The following is a 16,159-nucleotide window of genomic DNA, read 5'->3' as shown; positions in this document are numbered from 1 at the left end:
AGCTTGTTTAGGGGAGTGTGTTTTGCCCCAAGATAAGATGGCTGGTTTTCATAAAATCAGGGTAGAAATATGTAGGACAAGACTTGAATGGATATGGAAAGTTCTAGAAGGGTTAGTGGAGGTAAATCTCATTAGTTGCTGACTGTAACTCAATAAGCTTATTTAAAGGTGAAATTTATCTTGACATGAAGTAACTAGTCTACCTGGTTATGGATGGTTATAGGAAGATTTTGAAAGCATTTTCCAAACCAAAGATTACAATGTAAATGACTGATTTCAGGAAACTATTAAGTAGAAATCTAGGAGTTAATGTTAATAAGAAAAAGTTACTTTATAGCAGAAAAACCTGTTGAATGCCTCAGTCTGTAATAATCTATACTAATGAAGATTTGTTTACCCAATGCTGTTCTTTCTTTCTGTTAAAAAGTAACACAATTTAATGGCTGTTGTGTTTTGAGTGGAAGGATATAAAACTTCTTTTGAGATAATTGATGTATATATAAAGAACAAAGAGTCTGTTTCTTATCAAAATAGTTTCATCATATTAATATAGCCTGTATGTGTATATGCATATATTCAAGCTTATCTAATTCTGTATCCAAGTTTGCCTAGTTTCTGGAGAGCCAATTAAGTGATATAAACTCTATAGGCCTTATGTATTCTGGAAGGATGTAAACTGAATGTGCATTCAAGTGTACATCCAGACAGAACATGGTTTGTTAATTCAAACTTACCTGGTGTCCAAACAAACCACTAATCCCTAAAAAAGCTGACAAAGTAAGTCTTTTGGGTGCCAAAACCTCTCCTGACCCCACACCAAGTGTCTCTTGAATAATATTGAGGTACAGGCCCTACTCTGTGCTTGGTTTTTTTGGACACAAGTTCTCTGGGACTGCCCTGTGGTAATAAATCTTCCTTCTCAGAGAGTTCCTACATCCTTGCCTTCAATACAGGATCATCAACTTCTGTGTATTCCCATTACATTTCTGGGACCTTGCCCAGGATTGCTGTGAAGCCCAGAGAGGGTAGCATTTGCTTGCCCCTCTTGGCCACCTCTAAGGAAGCCAGGAGAGCCCAGAAAAACCCCAACCCAGGCAACCCTGGATACCTTTAGTCCAGAAAGTTTGTGGACTCTGTCAGAGCCCTCTCAGAAGAAACCAGAAGCACTGAAGTATTGTAAGGGAACACCATGAGTGGAACAGTAAAACTCCACAGGCCAGATGAGTAAGTCCCCTGGTGGCATAGTGTGAGAAAAGCCTAAATGTGAATATTGAGAGGGGGACCTGAACAACCCCTGAGAGGACACTAGTACTCCAAAATTTCAGGGGGATGCCATCTTCTCAAGGTCTGAAAAATAAAGAAAAGGGAGTGGATGTGTGCATATGACTGTGGAAAAATGAGTGGCTGTGTGCATGTGACTCTGTGAATAAAATTCAGAGACATCCTTCTGCTGGGCAAGAGTGGAGTCTTAATCCAAGGATTGGTGGTGACCTCTTGTAGGGTGGCACCGTGTGGGAGCACGGCGACAGCAAGTGTCGGCTCGTCTCCAGGCGCCGGTGCAAGTCGGACCCTGGTGGCGGGAACGGGCGTTAAGGCCCTCCGCTTGGGGTTCGGGCATACTGCCCGCCCCTCTGCCCAGCTGCACCCGCTACCCCCTCGGTGGCCTAACCCCGCCTCTCCCCCGAGGGCCACCGCCGCGCCATGACAGCCCCGCCTCGCTGCCACCATGAACCCTGGCTACCCCGTCTTCTGCCCGCAACCAGTGATGCACCCCTGCATGAACCTATCAGCTGTCTGCCGCCCCCCGGCCATGCCCCCTACCCCTCCCCCATCTTCGCCCTATATTAACCGCTGTACTTCCTGAATAAATCAGACTTGCGCACAGATCCTGGTCTCCTCGGTAGTCTTCTTCCTACCGCGCGTCCTCCGCACCTTGCCGGTCCCGGAGCGCCTTCTCGGAAGGCCCCTCCGTGTGTTGCAGCCCTCCGCCCGAGCCCACACCGCCCCTGCAGCGGCCCTCCGGGCGAGCCCACACTGCGACATTTGGCGTCCAACGTGGGGGCAACAACTTCCCGGCTGGACCCCCACCCGCCTCGCCCGCAAGGTAAGGACCCCCGTCTTCGCTAGGCCCCACCGTCGGCGCCATGGGCGGTCGTCTTTCCTCCCGCCAGGCGCCTCAGGTTAGGGCCCTTGCCAGCCTTTTAGACACAAATCATATGAATGTCTCAGTAAAGCAGCTCCAAACGTACTGGGACCTTTTGCTGCCTTTCAACCCCTGGCTCTCCACTTGCCAGCTGTGGGACCTGGACATGTACACTAACCTCATTGACTGCATCACGGCGGCTATGGAGTATGAGAACAAGCGTTTTCCCCCCAGCCTTCTCCCCACGCTCATCGCCATTCGCTCGTGCCTCCAGGGCACCCCCGTCAATCGGGACGCTTTCCACTGCACCTGCGGTAAGAGCAAGGGAGAGGGGTCTCAGTCAGACAGTGATTCCGACACCGAGTCCTTGTCCAGCTGCCTCAACAACACCCTGGACTCTTGCCCGCCCAAACCGGACGCGCCTACCTCGCCCCAAGATGGCGAACTTCTGCCTTCTTCTTGGGAGGATAAAGGGAAGTCCCTCCCCCATACCCGCCCCCTCCAGCCACGGTGCCATCTTGGCCCCCGCTGGAAGAGGAGTGGCCGCCATCTTACAAGCCGCCTACCCCCTGGGGCAGTCCGCCATCTTGTGAGGTGCTGCCATCTTGGGACGAGCCACGTTCTCACCCCACCCCCTGGGCACCCCCCACCGCGGATCCCTCATCCGCCAGAGGGCCCATGGGTACTTGGCCCCCGTGGGCAGAGGCCCCCGCGCATCAGACGCCGCTCTTATACCCGCTGAATGCCACCCCCTCGCGGCACCGTCTGCAGGATTGGTACCCCTTTACATCCGACGAAATAAAAAACCTCCGCAATGCTGTTAAAGAGGACGGCCTCGGTAGCCCGAACTCCCAACATTTGCTTGAGGAGCTTAGCACTCAGCTCGCGGTTCCGTATGACTGGGTTTCCCTCGCTCGGGCCATTCTAACCCCCGGCCAATTCATTGACTGGCGTGCTCACTTTACATCAGAGGCAGAAAAGCAAGTGGCACACAACACCCGTGTCAGGGCTCGCCATCCCCCAGATGCTTACACAGGCACGGGCCAATTCGCCAATCCGGCCCAATATCACAACGCCCCCCCCGAGTTCTGGCTCCAACTTCACGAGCTGGCTTTCCGCGCTTTCTGCAGCTGCTCCGCCACCAGACCTGAGCCACTTGCCAAGTTAGTCCAATGAAAAGACAAAGACTTCGCCGACTTCGTATCCCGGGTTCAGGAGGCCTGCAAGCGCAAGGTCCCTGGCGAGCGTGCGCAACAAGCCCTTGCCTGGGAACTCATTCTGGAAGGGGCCACCAATGCCTGCCGACAAGCCATCCTACCAATGAAGGAAAGGGGAGTACACGACTGGATCCTGGCCTGCTCCCACATAGACCTGCAGGCCACCGCGCTGGCTCAGGCCATAGCCACGGCCATGTCCCTCTCCTCCGACTGCTTCAAATGCAGAGAAACTGGACATTTTGCCCGCGAATGCCCTCATGCCACCCGACCACGACCATCCACGAACATGCCTCGAGACACCGGAGGAGCCAGACCACGCACGCCTCCCACCCCATGTCCCCGCTGTGGCAAAGGATACCATTGGGCCCATGACTGCCGCACCGCCAACAGCCAACGGCAGCCTTTAAACGCGAGAGGGGGCAGGCCTCAGCCCCGCCAGCAAGAGGCCGCTCATCCATGCCACCACCCCCTGCCGTAATGTGGACCGTTCCACTGGGACCCAAGAAACCAATAATGGAGTTAGAGGTTGAAGGCCAATGGTTCGAGGGAATCCTTGACACCGGGGCAGAAATATCCTGCTTCCCAGAAACAGCCGCACACAACTGGGGTGTGCTCCCCGGCCCCCGTGTCATTGGAGCCACCAGAACAGCTCCCTCATTCCAAACCAGCCGAGATCTTATTTGGAAGGACAAGGAAGGCCGCCAAGGCACCTTCCACCCCCTTGTCCTGCCTGGCATCGACAATATCCTCTGGGGCCAGGATGTCCTCTCGAACTACGGAGCCATTCTATTCACGGCTCCCCCCCCAATGATATACGCCACTGCTCGCATTACACCTCCAGCACCCACTCCTCTTGAATGGGATACCGAGGAGCCCATTTGGGTGGAGCAGTGGCCCATCTCATCCCAGAAACTGTTAGTTCTCCAAGCTCTTGTCTATGACCAGCTCGAAGCAGGACACATTGAGCCATCCACCAGTCCGTACAACTCACCCGTCTTCGTCATTCAGAAGAAGTCAGGCAAGTACCGGCTCCTCCATGACCTGCGTGAGATCAACAAGCACATCCGCCCAATGGGCTCCCCCCAAACGGGGTGCCCCCACCCCACGGCTATACCTAGACACTGGTGTGCCGCCACCATCGACATCAAGGACTGTTTCTTCTCCATTCCACTGCACCCAAAAGACCGTCCAAAATTCGCCTTCATGCTCCCGTGCACCAATCACCAAGAAGTAGCTGAGCGTTACCAATGGCGAGTCCTCCCACAAGGAATGCGAAACAGCCTGGCCATCTGCCAGCTTTATGTCAATAAGGCAATTCAGCCATTAAAGAACTTTGCATACATTGCTCATTACATGGACGACCTTCTCGTGGCGCATGAAACCCCCGGAGGCCTCCAAGCCATCGTCACGGCATTACTGCGCCATCTCAACGACCTTGGCCTACAAGTCCAACAAGATAAGGTACGCATGGAGCTCCCCTTCACCTTTCTAGGCTTCAACATCCACAACACCATCACGCCTGCGGCCCCCCAACTGGCCATTCCACAGAAGCTATCTCTGACAGAGCTACAGCAAATCTGTGGGCACATCAATTGGCTCCGTTCGGCTCTCCTGATCACCACCGCTCAACTACAACCCCTCTTCACCCTCCTGCAAACCGACCAAGACCCTCCGCAGGCCGTAACAAAGAAAATCGCTATTACCTCGGCTGCGCAGGAGGCCATCCAAGCTGTCAATGATGCCCTGCGAGAATGCCAACTGCAGCGTCACGACCCCAACCGAGCCATCTTGGTGCTGATCCTGCCTACCATGGGTACGCCCACCGGGCTCCTCTGGCAGAAGGGGCCCCTTCTCTGGCTCCATACTGCCAAAAGCAAGCTCAGAAAAATTGGCCCGCAAGTCACCCTCTGGATCTCCTTGGCCATTGACCTCGTCCGGCAATGTACCCACACATATGGTACTCCCCCTGACACCATTGTGTGGCCGCTTGATGCCAAGAAAACCACCGTGCTGCTTCTGTCCAGTCCAGACATGCAAGTCCTTGAGGAACTCTTCCATGGCAAATTTGACAACCACTACCCCAGCCATCGGCTGCTTCAGGGCATCTCCCAATTATCCTTCATCCCTCCGCCGCACCACCCCTTCCCGTCTCGCTGCCCCTACCCACATGCCACCACCGCCTTCACTGATGCCTCCAAGCACAAGTTCGCAGCTGTCATCTACTCGCCTGGTACGTCAGAGCCTCAAATACTCATCCACATCAACGTGAACTCTGTCCAGGTAGGAGAGCTCCAAGCCGTCGTCCTAGCTCTCCGTGCCTGTCCCGACAGACTCCTCAACATCTTCACCGACAGCCTGTACACCTTGCAAGTCTGCCAAGTCTTGGCTTTCACCACATTTTTTCCTGCCAAAAGGCCTATCGACCAAGCACTCCTAACTCTCCAGAGTCTCTTGGAAAACCGCACGGCGCCCTGGTACATTGCCCATGTGAGGAGCCATTCTGGCCTTCCTGGACCTATTGCTGCTGGCAATAACCTCGCCGATCAAGCCGTCCAAGCCCTCCCAGCCTCAGTAGAGCGCTCGGGAGGCCGACCGCCCGCCCCTCCACCTGGCGACCTCCTCAACCAAGCCAAGCTACTCCACTCTCGATTTCACTTCTCTGCCAGGAGCCTTCACAAGTTGTTCCCGGAACTTTCCATCCAGGCCTGCAAGCACATGGTCAGATGCTGCCAAACCTGTGCACCCCTTCTGCCCCTTGGGCCACTACAGCCGCAAGGAGTTAATCTGCGCGGGCTATGCCCCAATGCCTGATGGCAAATGGACGTCACCCACGTGCCCCAGTTTGGCAGGCTCAAGTATCTCTATGTGGCCATCGACACCTTCTCCCACCTGTGCTATGTCGTTCCCCTCCCAGGAGAAACAGCCAAGCACTGCATTCAGGCCCTCAGACAAGCCATCCTCTTCATGGGAGTCCCATGGGGCCTGAAAACCGACAATGGACCAGCATATCGCAGCGCTTCCTTCGCCGCGTTCCTGAGGCTATACAACATCACTCATCACTTTGGAATTCCGTTCAACCCCCAAGGTCAAGGCATGGTTGAACGCACTCATCTCTTCCTCAAGCATCTTATTCAAAAGGAAAGGAGCAACTATCCCCGCCACACACCTGGAGAAATTGTCACTTTGCCTTAATCCACCACAACCTCCTCTGCTTTGATGAGGATGGCCTTTCCCCAGTACATGCTCATTGGGGCCCGTCCTACCGGCCCACACGGGCCCCCTTGTTCAGTGGAAAGACCCCAAAACTAACATCTGGTCAGGGCCTGCCCCCCTTCTTGCCCAGGGAAGGGGTTTTGCTTGTGTCTTTCCAGATGATGCCGCCCAGCCCATCTGGATCCCAGGATGCCTCATCCGGCCCGCCACCGCTGAACCGCCTGACCTGGAGAGAGAAATATCGCCAGCGACACCTCGCCCCTCGGATGGCCATGATGACCCTGAATGCCGAGCCCGACCCTCTCCGCCAACAAGTTCTGCGGCTACTCCACCTAGTCCAAGCTGAAAGGGCCCGGCGGCCGCCGCCACCCACCTTCACCCCCCCCAAGACAGGCTTCTCGAACGCGCTGCCTGGCGAGGCCCCCCCAACAAAATGAGCACTGGCCCTTCCTCTTCCACCTTCTTCAGCACTTAATAAAAGAAAAGGGGGAAATGTAGGGTGGCACCGTGTGGGAGCGCGGCGACAGCAAGGGTCGGCTCGTCTCCAGGCGCCGGTGCGAGTCAGACCCAGGTGGCAGGAACGGGCGTTAAGGCCCTCCGCTTGGGGTTCAGGCGTACTGCCCGCCCCTCTGCCCAGCTGCACCCATTTCCCCCTCGGTGGCCTAACCCCTCCTCTCCCCTGAGGGCCACCGCCGCGCCATGACAGCCCCGCCTCGCTGCCGCCGAGAACCCTGGCTACCCCGTCTTCTGCCCGCAACCAGTGATGCACCCCTGTACGAACCTATCAGCCGTCTGCCACCCCCGGTCACGCCCCCTGCCCCTCCCCCATCTTCACCCTATATTAACCGCTGTACTTCCTGAATAAATCAGACTTGCGCACAGATCCTGGTCTCCTCGGTAGTCTTCTTCCTACTGCGCGTCCTCCGCACCTTGCCGGCCCCGGAGCACCTTCTCGGAAGGCCCCTCCATGTGTTGCAGCCCTCCGCCTGAGCCCACACCGCCCCTGCAGTGGCCCTCCGGGCGAGCCCACACTGCGACAACCTCTTCTAGTCAAGGGCAGTGAAAGCACCTTCTAGGGCTCTTCATCTGAGTTGGGAGTTTATACTGACCTGTTGTTTGGTTAACTGCATTAAAGGTTTGGTGTTAGTGAGAGAAGTTTTGTGGGTTAAAGTTCCTCTCCCTTATCAATATCCTAGTGTTTCCCACTGGACTGCCTTCTGAAGAATTGGTCTAAATTTGGAAGATCTTAGTTACAGAGAAATGGATTAGTTTTTGTGATAAAGCTTGGTCTGAATATGAATTGAGCAGTGGAAATCTTTGGCCAGAAATAAGCCTTTAAATAGTAATGCTGGATTGCAGTTGAGCTTGTTTTGTAGACACAAGTGTAGGCAAAGAGTCCTGTTAATATTACCCTCATAAACCCCCTCCCATAGCTTATGTCTGAAAACACAACACTTCCCCAAAGGTTGTGGGTTAATACTGTGTGAGTCCCCTTAGCTCCAATTGAACATCTTAAGAGTAATAAAAATCAAAAATGTAAAATGATGGAAAGGTTGGAAACAACCATACCAAAAGAATAAGAATTATGAGTCAAATTAATGAACTTTGTGTTTCTGTCTGTGTGCTGTAACTCTATGGTATTTGTCCATTTTTCAGTACCAGTATATATTTTCATACCACCTGATGGTAGTATTAATTTATGTAAAATGGTGAACTTTGGTTAGGTTGAAACTCTAGGGTCCCAGGTCAATTGACCAAAAAGTTGTCTCTCCATTCTTCCAAAAATAATAAGCACATCTTCTGGCATACCAGCAAACTCCCCATAAGAATCTCTTCTCAGGAATCAGGAAATTCTGCCTACTGCTGGTCCACATGGCCACAGAGTAGCCTTTGTATAAAATCCTGAATTCCAGTTAAGCTAGCGTAAAAAGTAACAGATAGTTCAAAGGCCCAGAAACTTCATATCATGTCTCCTTAAAAATAATGAGAAAATAAATGTCAAACTTCCATTAGTGAATACTCAGTTGTGCCTGTAAAAGGTGTGAATAGTGATCAAAATAAAAAGAGGTCATATGTCATCAACTAAAATCAAATAGTTCCTAGAAATGCTAAAGGTATTGAATTTCATCTTCTGTTTTAATCTGTGCTTAACTTTGTGTTCAACTTTAAAATCTACATTTAACTTGGTCAGTTTGCTTATGCCTAGGAAATCAGATTTGGAGTTCACCAGTTACAAATTGAATAACAGTGAAAGGTAATCTAAAAACAAATCTTTAAATGTCAACACAGTCTTGCTAGTTAATTTAATTCATAAATCACAATTGAAATTTATTTAAAGACTGGGTGAAAAGGCACAAAATTATTACTAATAAAATTGTTTTAATTGCTTATTTAATAAATAAAATTGATATTAAGTGAAAATTTTCTAGAAACTGAGTTAAAATCATTGCATAATGCTTTTATACATAAAACAGCAGAAAAATAATCACTGAAATTTTTACAATGGAGTAAATGTAACCTAGATTTCAGGTATTATAATGGTAATTTTAAACTAATTTACCTTCATTTATTGGTACTTCAAGTCTATCTTGTGCTTACTATAGGAAATACGGTAAATATACCTTAAACTTACCTTTAATTATGGTTATTTTATAACTAAACTCACTGAACCCTTAAACTTCTGCTACTGTGATGGTAATTGTAAACTGAGTTTGCCTTTGTTTAGGGTTACTGCAAGTCTGGTCCTACCCCTTGCCTCTGCTTATGGTTATCTCTTGACAATTCTGCCCCTTTGGCTCAGGACAAACAAGTTGAAAACATCCCTGTCTCCTGTTCCACTGGTATTAATCACTCTGCTTTCTCTCATGCCTGCAAGTGTAAACGAAATTACTGCCTGGTGGAATTCTTAACCATCAAGGTTGGACTTCCACTCTTCCAATCCAGTGGCCATGCAGGTCTATTACCTCTGAGAACTGGAAAGTAAAAGAAGCCTCCTGCCTTGACTGTCAGGTTTCCTTACAGTAGCAATTCATGAGAGAAACCAGTTCCCTGAGGTTTTACTAGTGAATATACATGTAATTGGTCTTGCTCATCCAGAGTCTGCTGAAGTCAAGGTAAAATATAAGGTTCTGAAGCATAGGAAAATTGTGTTAAAGCATTTGGAACATTTTGTTGATAAGCCCTTAATTAAAAAACAAAATTTTCATGCAAAACTGCATGGTTATAGTGCACAGTAGAAAAAGTGTTCTGGGACATCTTCCAAATGTTGTTTTACTGTTAAAATCGTTTTGTAAAAGAATGAAAGTTTGAAGTAACTAAGTTGTGTTTCCAAGTCAAACTATTCATATCTGCCTATTTTCTCAGTATATATTTTCATTCCTTGTGGTAATATTAACAAATTAACAATTCTTTTAAATGTTTATTCAAATTGTTGAAAAAATTGAATATACACATATTTGTGATAAATATTCCTAGAACCCAAATTAGGCTAAAATATAAATGTCATATAAAAATATAAATATAGGAACTATTGAAAGAAGGAAAAGGGTTTTCCTGAACTCTTTAACCTGCTCAATCCCCAGGGCCTTCTCTTTGCAAGAGCTCTGGGGGACGTCTTCCAAGCAGAAGGAATTAAGTATTAGTTCGTATTAAAAAGGGTTTAGCCTCCTGTATAAATTATTTTTAAATTCTTTGTATACTATAACTGTTTCAATTTATTTACCTTGGTTGTTATCTCCTTGGTTTATAAAATACCAAGTTAATAAGCTAACATTATATATATTAAATCTTTAAAATGATAAAAGGTGTAAGTTCAGGTTTTATGAAATTAAGCTAAAGAAGAAAATGTAGATCTGCCTTCTTTTAAATAAATATAGTATTTTCCCATATAGGTGGTAATTGTAATCTAATGTAAATTAACCAGTCTATGTGGTTGTAATAAATTATAAAGAGTTTAAAAACCATCTGCTAAACTGAAACATTTAAATGGCTAGTTCTAAGAAGCCATCATTAACTAGAAACATAATTTAATAGTAATGACAAAATGTAACTTCATAGCAATAAAACCTCTCTGGAACGCATGTTAATGTGCATATTCAAGTGGTGGTAATAAAAAGTTACCTTGATTCCACTGGGAATTTTCAGTTTTCTTTTTAAAAATGGGAAAAGTAGCTTTTCCTCTACTGCTAAAGTAAAGTACTTGTGTAATTAACATCTTCATGGTAAACGTGTAGAAGTAAAAGCAAAGTTCTAAAGTTACATTAAACATGTAACACATTGCATTACAAATGTTTAAAAGATATATAAAAATCAAGAGAAAAACTTCAGCATTGTCAAACTCTCTTATGCATTCAAACCAGGCCTTCAATACACTGTAGGATACCTCTCCATATGAGTTATTGGCTAGGTTGGTCACTGAACCATAAAACAATAAAAGTAACTACTGCATCTCTGGCTGTGTTCCTGAAGTCAATGAAAACTATGTTACAGTTTTAAACTTCTGCAACAGCCAATAATGGCTCAATATAGCAAAATGTACAATGGATATCACCTCCAGACTAGAATTGTTTCATAGTGCCAAAGAGCCCCATGCACCAGGAGGATGGAATACTGAAAACTACTTTCCTACCTTCTTTCTAGGGTCAATGGTGCTGGAGCTTCTGTAAAGAACATACCAAGTGGAGCAATAAAAACCAGAATACTGGGAATAAAACTTAAACACAATTGCCACTATAGCTTGCTCCCATGGAGAGATAACATGTAAGGTATCGCAAACATGAAACTTATTAATTGCAGCTCTACAAGAAACTTATGCATTGAGTAATACATTAATTAGTATTAAATACTATGCCTTTTTCCTATTCTAGATATGTGTCTGATGATTATGGTAATACTTCTAGTAAATCATATGCAGAAGGACATTGAAAATGTTCAAAGTCCTGGTCAACTTCATTTTCTGAGTCCTGAATGAACATGACTATAAGATAAAGTCATGGCCACCTTGCCTGAGAACAGTGGGGCCAATAGTCCTTTTAATTAAAAAAGCCACCAAATTAACTTGGGGGCAACCTCTCACTGACTTCACCCCACACCATATGCTTGAGGCCTGGGGACACCAGTGGCTTAGAGGTAGCTCATTAATTAATACCAGGATCAATTACTAAATACCCTGAGGTGCAGATAAGGGTGTGTCAGGCTCTCAACCCAGCCACCCTACCATGGGTAGTGGGCCCAGAGTCACATCCTGAGGGGTCTCTTCTCTACTCCTGCCTTGAAACTCTTAACCAAAACTATTCAAGCAGGCCAGATGTAAAGGTTGAGCATCTTGTGAACCCAAACATTAAATGGTTCACAGATGGAAGCAGTTTTATTAGGGAAAGAATTAAAAGGGCAGGCTATGCAGGGTTTCTCAATTTGAAACCACAGAGATCAAAGCTCTTCCCCCTGGAACTTTAGCCCAGAAGGCAGAGCTAATTACCCTTACCCAAGTTTAAAGCCCACAGCTGAGAAGCAGGCTAATATTTACATAGACTCTAAATATGCTTTCCTTGTTCTTCATGCTCACTCTGCTGTATAATGAAAGCAAAGCTTGCTAACTAACAGTTGGTCACCTATTAAACACAGGCAAGAAATCCTAGATTTACTAAGAACCATACTGTCACCTCAGGAAATAGCAGTTATGCATTATCCAGGGCATCAGAAAATAAACACTGCTATAGCAAAAAGAAATGCTCATGCTTACCCAGCTACTAAAGCAGCAGCATAAACCCAGGTTTCCCTCCTAACCTTTATTCCAGAACCTGTCCCCAGTACATGAAGTTCCACAGTACACCCAGGATGAAACAACCAGGGCAGTTAGCCTGGGGTTCAACATGAAAACTGATGAGTGCTTGTTAAAAATATTCAACTCTACCTGCCAGGAGCTGTGCAGTGGAAAGTCCTCCATGATATTCACCAAGGCACTCATCTGAGAAGGAAAGCCCTATTTGCCTTAGTCAAATGGGTATTCAAAAAACAAAGCCTGGCAAAAACAGCCAAAGAAATTACTGGAAATTACTCAAAACAAAAATATAAAAAGTTTACTCTACAGTTCTAATAACTCCCACAGCTATTAAAGTTAAAGGAATATCCAGCTTGTTGCACTAACCCTGAGTGAAGCCAACTGCCCATGAAAATTCCATTTCATGAGAAGCACTTGATGGGATGTATGAATGTCAGTCATTGGATGGCCTGAAACACCTCTTCAAGAAATAAAGATAAGTGGTGTCTATGTCAAAAATTACTGTTCCCTCTCAATCTAACCCAGATGCCTATTGCTAGGGGGAAGCCAAACCAAACTGTTACCAGATTTTGTTTAGGTTCTTGGCTATGTGGGCAGAAATGAATTTGAAGAGCACGCTGGTTGAGTTAGGCCAGTAATTTAATCAGGTAGGGAGGGAAGAGAAATGGGAGAAAATAACAGATCACAGGTCCCATGTAGAGAGGAAGGATTTGAAATGTGATAAAGAGGGCTGATTTACAGAGTACAATTTCCCTGTATAGGTTATAAATCCCCAGGTTCACTTGCATGGCCACAGGGCAGGGGAAATTTGGTGAAAGTGGTGTGCAGAGGGCAGGAAGAAGTCCAGAGATAAGAGAGCAGATGTGAGCTCTCTCAGACCTCACAGTCTGCTTTGTAAACTATTAATTATTCCACCCCTTTGCTAATGGCAGTGGAAGGGTTCCTGTTACTTGCAATTTCAATTGATTACCCCACCCTGCAATTCCCAGTGGGGGTGCAATATAAAGTCCCCAGGGAACATCCAAGGCTTTTCCTTGCTTCCAGAAGAAGTATTTGCTCTGGATAGCAGATGCTTGGGGGTGGATGGGGATATTCCAGCAGCTGTCTTGGGGGTTACTGATGTCCACATGGACTCTCTTTTAGGTTCCAGATCCATCTATTAATTCCCTATCTTACTAACCTGCTTCATCCCCCCTCAGAGAGTTTACCCATTTAATCTTAAAGGGATGCTGAAGGGAGATGATCTTTCTTCTGTAGCTACTTCCTGCTGGTTAAGGGCAGTAGACTCTGCCTGACAAGGTGTAGAACTCCCTTGCTATTCTATCTCAGTCAGAGGAAGATGGATCTGGCATCCTGTATGAAGCTGGATGTGCTCCCCATATGGCTAACAAGATGTTGATCCTGGAAGAAAGAAACTTAATTAAAAATGTGAGAATATATGGTATTACTAAGAGGACCCAGGACCAGAGAATTAGAAAATATAAGGTGCCTCCATAGGCTGCATTTTCCCAAAGGTGGGAAACAGTATTTTTCCTTGAGTTATTTTATAATGCTGGTTAACTCTAGAGAGAAATTGCAATAAGCAACAGGGTTAGGTATAAATTGCTAATCCCAGTTTCTTTGGTAGAAGAGAGGAATGGGAAGAGATATTTCCTTTTCAGTTAAGGTACAGTTGAAAACAGGTAAGGTCATTTAAAGGGAAGTCTGGTTTGTCCTCCCCCTAGCAATAGGCATTTGGGCTAGAGTTAGAGGCAACAGCTGACTTTGACATAGACATTACTTAGCTTTGTCTCTTGGAGAGGTTTTTCAGGCCATTCAGTGGCTGGCACTCGTATATCCTCTCAGGTGCTTCTGGTGAGCTGGCACTTTCTTGAGCAGCTGGTTTCACTCAGGATTCATACACCAAGCTGGACATTCTTTTAACTTTAATAAGGGCTAGGAGTAAGCACATTCATTAACTATTTAGAAAATGAAGTTTACCAGGACTTTTAACATATTTATTTCCTTCTGTATATGATCTAATAGAAATATCACCATAATTACCAGACATATATCTACAATAGGATATAGGTATAGAACTTAATACTAATTAATGTACTACTCAATGCATAAGTTTCTCTTTGAGCTGTAATTCATAGTTTTAATTTACAGGTTTGCAATAGTTTACATGTTATCTCTCCATGTGAGCAGACCATAATACCAACTGTGTTTAATTTCTACTCACAGTACTCTGGTGATCATAGCTCCACTTTATATGTCCGTCACACAGTGAGTAAGCTGCAGTACTGTTGACCCTGGCGAGGCTAGGAAATAGTCTCCAGTATTCCACTGGCCTGGTGCATACCTCTTTTTGGCACTATGAAACAATGCCAATCTGTAGATGATATCCATTGTACTTTGGCTATATTGAGCCACCACTAGCTGCAGCAGGAGTTTGAAACTGCAATATAGTTTCCATTGACTTCAGGAGCACAATCAGTGATGTAGGAGATACTTTCATTGTTTTGGGGTCAGTGACTAACCTAGCCAACAATTCTTGTGGAGAGGCAACCTGCAGTGTATGCAGGGCCTGCTTTGAATGCATGAGAGAGTTTGACAATTTTGAAGTCAATCTCTTGATTTTTATACACTTTTTAAACATTTCCTATGCAATGTGTTACCTATCAAATGAACTTCTTAGTACTTTGCATTTTACATTTCCACTTTTAACATGAAGACATTAATAAGGAGATATCTTACTTAGGCAGTAGAGGCAAAGCTCTTTTTCCATTTTTAAAATGAAAACTGAATATTCTCAATGAAATCAAGGTAACTTTCTTTACCAACACTTAACTATGCACATTGAGATGACTTTCAAACAGATTTCACTGCTAGGAAGTTACTTTTTGCCATTAATATCAATTTAGGTTTCTCATTAATGATGGCTTCTTAGAATTTGCCATTTATATAATTCAATTTGGAAGATGCTTTTGCAAACTCTTTATAATTGAACACATCACATAGACTGGTTAATTTACCTTAATATATGTTTATTAAATTATAGTTAGCAATCAATGAAGTTTGCTTATCCATTTAAAAGTGGACAGATCTACATTTCTTTAGCTTAATTTCATTAGATATGAACTTAGAATATTCATTTGTTAACTTGATATTGTCATCTGAAAGTATGAAGATATACACTGAGCAAAAAGGCAGAGATGAATAGTTTGACATGGAAACAGAACTTAGTCATTTAAACCTTTCTTTCTTTTACAAAACAAGTTCAACTGTAAAATCGCATTTGAAAGATCTCCCAGAAGGATTTTTTCTAATCTGAACTATGACCATGCAGTTTTGCACAAGAATTTTGTTTCTTAATTAATGTCTTATAACCAAAATGTCCCCCATGCTTTAATATAATTTTCCTTTGATTCAGAACTTTATATTTTACTTTGACTTTAGCAGACATTGGATGAGAAAGGCTAATTATATGTATATTCACAGAGACTGTCAAATGAGGGAAACTGGTTTCTCTTATGAAATGCCACTCTTAGTAACCCTGACAGTCAAGTCAGGAGGCCTTCTTCATTTCCCAGTCCTCAGAGATAACAGGACTCCTGTGGCCACTGGACTGAAAGAGTGGACATTCAACCCCAAGGGTCAAGATTTCCACCAGGCAGGAATTTATTCCACACTTGGATCCATGAGAGAAAATAGGGTCACTAATAGCAATAGGACAGGAGACAGGCTGCCTCAAGTTTGCTTTCCCCTGAGCCATAGGGGCAGAAGCTGTTATGAAATAAATATAAGCAAAGGAAGAGGTGAGCC

The sequence above is a fragment of the Dasypus novemcinctus genome, chromosome 18, assembly GCF_030445035.2.
Source record: "Dasypus novemcinctus isolate mDasNov1 chromosome 18, mDasNov1.1.hap2, whole genome shotgun sequence".
Classification (NCBI taxonomy): Eukaryota; Metazoa; Chordata; class Mammalia; order Cingulata; family Dasypodidae; genus Dasypus; species Dasypus novemcinctus.
Note: the sequence above shows the minus strand (reverse complement) of the source record.